The sequence below is a fragment of the Gavialis gangeticus genome, unplaced genomic scaffold, assembly GCF_001723915.1.
Source record: "Gavialis gangeticus isolate Ggan-Ray unplaced genomic scaffold, GavGan_comp1, whole genome shotgun sequence".
In the NCBI taxonomy this organism is placed as follows: Eukaryota; Metazoa; Chordata; order Crocodylia; family Gavialidae; genus Gavialis; species Gavialis gangeticus.
The window spans coordinates 18,951,465-18,958,595 of record NW_017729026.1 but is presented as its reverse complement, the minus strand read 5'-3'; positions in this window follow the sequence as shown (position 1 = coordinate 18,958,595).

The following is a 7,131-nucleotide window of genomic DNA, read 5'->3' as shown; positions in this document are numbered from 1 at the left end:
CACAAAAAAATCTGCTCCACTTCATAATGTGCTTTTCAAGGGGGTTCTTACAAGCTGTGTTTCACCTGTTTAATTTATGATTTTAAATTGTAAAATTTTGTGTGGACACTATTTCAACTATTTTAGGCACAGTCAGCTCCCAGACTACTGCACCCAGCAGCACAGTTTGGGGAGGAGGTGAGCAACCAACAGTGGGAAAAGAACAGGTTAAGGACTATTTAGAAAAATTAGACATATACAAGTCCAGGGGGCTGAACGAGATGCACCCGAGGGTGCAAAGGGAGTTGGCTGATGTGATTGCAGAGGCATTGGCCATCATCTTTGAAAACTCATGGTGATTGGGAGAGGTCCTGGATGATTGAAAAAGGGCAAATAGTTCCCATATTTAAGAAAGGGGAAAAGGAGGATCCAGGGAACTACAGACCAGTCAGTCTCAACCCAGTCTCTGGAAAAATCCATTTTTAAGCACTTGGAGGAGAAAAAGGTGATTAGGAACAGTCAGCATGTATTCACTAGGGGCAAGTCATGCCTGACCAACCTGATTTCCTTCTATGACGAGGTGACTGGCTCTGTGGATACAGGGTGACTGGTGGATGTCTTGTACCTTGATTTTAGCAAGGCTTTTTATACGGTCTTCTACACTTTCTCGCAGGCAAGCTAAGGAAGTATGGGCTGGATGAATGGACTTGAAAGTGGATAGAAAACTGGCTGGAGCATTGGGCTCAGTAATCAATGGCTTGATGTCTAGCTGGAAGCCAGTATCAAATGGAGTGCCCCAGGGGTCAGTCCTGGGCCTGGTTTTGTTCAGTGTCTTCATCAACGACCTGGAAGGTGGCATAGAGTGAACCCTCAACAAGTTTGCAGATGGCACCAAGCTGTGGGAAGTAGTAGATACACTGGAGGGTGGGGCTAGGATTCAGACAAAGATGTAGACAAATTGGAGGACTGGACTAAAAGGGATCTCATGAGGTTCAACAAAGACAAGTGGAAAGTCCTGCACTTAGGATGGAACAATCCCATGCACCAGTACAGCCTAGAGGATGACTGGATGGGCAGCAGCTATGCAGAAAAGGACCTGGGGTTGCAGTGGACAAGAAGCTGAATATGAGCCAACAGTGTGCCCTTGTCGCCAGGAAGGCTAGCGGCATACTGGGCTATATTGGTAGGCGCGTTGCCCGTAGGCCAAGGGAAGTGATTATTCCCTTCTATTCAGCACTGCTGAGGCCACATCTGCAGTATTGTGTTCAGTTTTGGGCACCCCACTACAGAAAGGATGTGGAGATATTGGAGAGTCCAGCAGAGGGCAACAAAAATGGTGAGGGGGCTGGGGAACATGATTTAGGAAAGACTAAGGGAACTGAGCTTATTTAGCCTAGAGTAGAGGAGACTGAGGGGGGGACTTAATAGCAGCCTTCAACTATCTGAAGGGGGGTTCAAAAAATAATAGAGCTAAACTGCTCTCAGTAGTGGCAGATGACAGAACAAGCAGCAATGGTCTCAAGTTGCAGCAAGGGAAGTTTAGGTTTGATATTAGGAAGAATTTTCTCACTAGGAGGATAGTAAAACACTGAAACAGGTTACCCAGAGAGGTGGTGGAATCTCCTTCCTTAGAGGTTTTCAAGACCCAGCTGGACAAAGCGTTGGCTAGGATGATTTAACTGGGGCTGGCTCTGCTTAGGACAAGGGGTTGGACTAGATCAGTGTTTCTCAACCTGTGGGTAGAGACCCAAAAGTGGGTCACAAGAATATATGAAAGGTTCACGAACAAACTTTAAAAACGGATTCTCCTTTAAAGGAGGAAAATGTGGGAAACAGTGGCTTTTCCCTTGGAGGCTGGCAGAGTTCCAGTCAGCAAGGGGCTGCTTGGGCCCCCCCATGCCCTACCCCCCACCTTCTGCCCCACACACTGGGGGAGTGAGGCCTGGAGGCAGGGGGCAGCACAGGCACTGAGTCAGGATTGTCTATCCACATTACAAATGGGACCCTGGTACAAAAAAGGTTGAGAAGCACTGGACTAGATGACCTCCCGAGGTCCCTTCCAACCCTAACTTACTATGATTCTATGAACTCAAGTTGGATTATTTTGGTTCAGCCTCTGGGAAGTGGTTTAAATTAAACTGGAATAAGCTCACTGGACCAGAAAAAGAGCACCTACATATGGGTATGCTCTGTTTTAGCTAAATCAGCTTCTTTAAACAGATAATCTAACAAAGAATTTAAATAAAGGTCAGTGAGAGTTAAATTTTAAAAGCTAAGTAAACCAGTGACTAGTAACATAAAACTTCAGGTACAATTAACTGTGCCTGCTATGTCAGCAGTTTAGACATCTAAGAAGTCACCCAACATGCAGATACTGGGAACAACTACATGTGCTATTAATGATATTAAGGCTTATTGGGCTCATCTACACAAGATACTATGTCACCGTAGCAATGCACTATGGCGACATAGTGTCAGCAGGCACAAACTATGATGCCGGAGCTACATCACTGTAGCGATGCACTCCCTCAGTATAGAGCACTGTTACAGCAACCTAGAGGCTAAAAAAAACCATGTGCCAACCACCAGTACAGTGCAGTAACAACGCTGCAGTAAGAGCCTTTACTGCACCATCAATTACTACTTCCTAAAAGAAGTACTAAATGACAGCTCAGTAACAATGGCGCCATAGGGGCACGTGTAGATGTACCCACTGGGCACATCTACATGTGCAGTGCACCCTGTTGGGAGCAAATTTGTTCCCATCCTTCTCTGCCCCCCTGCAACAGCCAGAGGGAGCTCCAGGCTGCCCTGGGTGCTAGACTGGGGGCTGGCAAGGGGAACAGAGCCAGTCCTGATGCCCACAGCACCAAGAGAGCTCTGCCAGCTGCAGTGGCATCTGTTTCCTGGCCCTTGTGCACATCAGGATAGGACCTGAAGTGCATGGGGTCAGGAGATAGCTACCACTGAAGCTGGCAGAGCAATCTTAGCCCTGTGTACATCAGGACACGTAGCTACCAAATGCGGCTTCCCTGCCTGGCAAGGAGTCCCCAGGGAGCTCTCCTGGGTGTGAGGCCCTCCATTCAGCAGGGAGCTGGCCAGGAACTATCCCACAAGCAGAACAGCTGCTGGCAAGCCCTGTGGCCCACTCAGCAGTGGGCTCGCTTGCAGGACAGATCCCAGCCAACTCCCTGCCAAGCAAGAGAGCACACAGCTCACCAGCAGCTGCCTGTTTGGGTTCCCAGGCCCTCCAGAGTTCCCAGCTCCATGCCATGCAGAACTTTTCCAGGGGGCGAGCAGAGGCTGGATTCCCAGCCCCCACTCACTCTCTGGAGATCCCAATTGCATGCTGGGAGCTGGGAGCTTGGATGGGGGCAGAGAGCTCCCCAGTCCTGGCACTGATTGACTTCCAGCTGCTGAGCAGCTCCAAAATGAGGGACTGAAACCTCAGACCTCCAGGACCAGGTCCTGTCCCTGTGACCTCCTGGAGCACATTCACTTGTCTCTGGGGAATGCCCACGAATGTACACTCTGGCATATAGCAAGTTGCCCCAGGTGGGGTAGAGAAGGCTGGAGCCAGAACCTGGGTTGGCCCCAGAAGCCTTACCTGCAGTCCTGAGGGCCTCCCACAACTCCAGCAGTGGTGATCCAGCAGTGGAGAGCCTGGCCAGCAGCTGGAGCATGGCTCTGGCTGGCCATGTTCCAGTTTCAGGCAGTACATGCTGCTACCACATGCCTTTTTCTAGCATGCTGCAAATTAGCAGCACAAGGAATGCCTTCATATGCAGCATATCCACCACCACAGATGTGTCTGCAGTGCTACTTACCGCACATGCGTGCTTGTATGGACATGCCACTGCTGTCTAGACTGGCCGGGAGCAAATTTGTTCCCAGTCAGTATCTACATGAGTGCTACTGCACAGTTAATCTAGTACCTGGTACTAGGTAACTTCACAATAGCCTCATTTACTGTGCAGTAAATGGCCTGCCTGTGTAGACTGTGACACCTTTACTGTATAGTAGATTAGTCTACTGCACAGTAAAGTGCCTCATGTAGATGCACCCACAGTCACCTGGTTAGGGGTCTAAGTAGGTACAATTAAATACATAACAAAAAAGTGTCTAAAGTGTTAGAGAAAAAAAGATTAAGTATTTTATAGTGCATTGAGTTTTGTCTATGGAGTAATATTCAACCCAGGTATAACTCCAAGTCGGAATCTAACTCCCTATATTTTGAGGAGATAAAACTACTTATATGATTTCAGGCAGTGACGGATATATGAAACGTCCTTATTAACAGGAATTACTTCATTGTGTGCATATCAGTAAAATAAAATGTATGTATTGTGTACATAGATATGCACATGGCAGGATGGCAGGGGTGTAAACACTAACACAATGGGATTTTGCCACCTGACAGGAGTCTCTAGGCTTCACTGTAATAAAATTAATAAACAACTTCAATACAAAAAAGAGACAAAAATAAAATAATAACATTTAAAACATTTTTACTGACAACTTAAGAAAAAATCCTCATTAAAAATCATCTTTTGTTGTCCACCAGGCGGCACTGTAACACATCACAAATGAGACTCTTGAAGGAAAACAAGTTAGATTATTATTTCCTTTTGTTCTGTCCAATGCAATGCAATACAGGTGACAAACAGTTATTAACATTCACCCAAGTGCATGAGCTTTTTTGATTTATCAGCTAAACTTCTTGCAGAGAGGAAATTATTTAGGGCTTTAAAGATGGCCGTTCAAGAGAAGGAATTGCATCTTGCTGGGAATCTAGAAATTATGAAATACAGGAAGCAATTTCTTTTATTAGGATCTGTTTTATAACTAATAGGCTACCTATTGGCACATAAGTGGGAATCCCAAAACCTGTTGCAGACCATGAATAAAACTTGACCTTTAGAGTATATACCTCCTTATAATATATTAAATCCTCCTTAAAATATATGAAACATCCTTTCCAAAGAGCATCAGAGGGAGAGATCACTCTACTGTCTGTGAGAATGGGAGATAAGAGAATCACTTAGAGCACTAATAGATAGAAAAATAGCAACATTTTTCTCCCCTTCCTGAGAAAACAGATTGTTATGCTCTATGTAAACATGCTGACCCTGATTTATTTTTTGCCATAGTGTCAGAGCACATCTCAAACAGTGAGAATCCTTTGAGAACACTGTCCACATTTTACATTTGAAGAGTTTGAGGCAGAGAGAAATTAATATCTGATTTGGGAAAGCATTTACACATGCTTAAATTTAAGCACATGAATAATTTCACTGAATCCAATGCAACTGCTAACATGCTTCAAGTTAACAGGCATTTAGCTGAATCAGGAAAAGGTCACAAAAGAACTGCTGGCAAAACCCACTGCTATGGAGTTCAAATCCAGTGCTTTAAAGGATGAGAGCACCCACCCTTTGAAACTCTCCCACCTCACATGGCAAACCACCTCATTTCATTCAGATTCTAATTTTAAAGTCTCCTTAGAAAGCTTCATCCCAGTGATAAAGAACCCAAACTCTGAACCTGCATTACACTGGTCATGATGTGAACTCTTTGAAGCAAAGTTTGCATCCTCAGATCCTGCCTTATGGGGGACTGCCAACTGCACAACCATACTCCAATCTGTTGGATTTAAAAACAAAAAGAAAGATGTCAGCTTTTACCAAAAGTTGCTTACTAGCCTTCTTTCTGTACAGATAGCCTTAAAAACACAAACTGATGCAAATCCATTACTGGAGTTGAAAGCTTGACACTGTTTCCTAAAGATCAGATTATTTTCATTTAGCCTCTAGCAGTGCTCTGTCTCATTAGCTTTTGAATTTTTCAAGCAAAGAAAGTGAACAAGGACCCTGAGGGCGGTGAAGCTTCCATCTCTGGGCCCCTTTTTTATCTGCCAGTGTAAACTCTAAAGCTGTTTGTTTGGCCATGACGACTGACTAGTTCAAGAACACTTTGCACAAACAAGAGTGGACAAGAGAAACCTCACAGAATTTGGCTTAAGATATCTATCTCTCTGTGCAGATTAGGGAGGTGGTTAGGGAAAAACAGACAGTTAAACTGGATCAAATTGGAAAGACAGTCATGCGTAAGATACTTAGTTAAACCAGTCAGGAGACAGGGATTTGTTTCCATTGATCTAGAATAATGATGACTGGAGAAATGTCTCATTAAATGATGTACAATGATGAATTTCAGACTGGGGAAAATTAGGATGGGGAGATTAACAATTATATGAAAGCTGAAAGCAAGTCTGAAATCAGCAAATTAATGAATGGTTAAGAAACAACATGGGTTTGTAAGTCAGTCAGCAGAATATTATCATTAGTTACCAGATCAAGGTGGAATAGTATATACCTTAGCTTGCTGCAAAATTAACATCTGAAAAATTCAAGGTGGCTTATTCAACTGCTTGTCTTTTTATCTTAGAATCACAGGAGATGGTACAAATTGTGATCATGAAAGGCAGGTGTGGCTTTTAAGGGAGTAGAAAAAATATAATACCGATTGACAATATAAAAAATATATATTTTGGGGATTGTTATAAAGGGTAAAGGTTGACAAGATAGATGCAGTAGTCTTTAGCTGCTCAATTAATTATATTAACCATGAGCTATTTCCATGTTGCTGTTATTTATTGACTATACTGCACTAGAAAATAAAAGGTCTCTGTTCTCAGAATGCTGGATTTCACCATATATAAATATAATATGGCACAGCAGTTCAAGTACAATGAAGCCTGGCACAGGGTTTCTGAGGAAGAACTGTATAGGAAGGATTTGCAACAGTTTCTGGGAGAAGACAAAAGGAACATAGGGCTGTTTGCTGCAAAAGGAGTAAATTATTGGCTCAAGTAAGGGGATGGGAGCACAGATAAGGGTTACTCTGTGTATCTTCATAAGTGAAGAGTGAACCTCAAAGGCCCAAATATTCAGTTAGCATAAACATCCAAGCTTCTCTACTAAGGAAATCTTATGAGAAGAGCCTTCCTGTTTTCTGCCAACAGTACTTTCTGTTTATAGCCAAGTTGGAATACCCTGTAAACAGTTTTTTATCAAGAGTAGTTCTACATTCAGCTTCCTGGCAACATACCAGAGCCCCAGAAGCAGAAAGTACACTCAGATGGGGACAGTG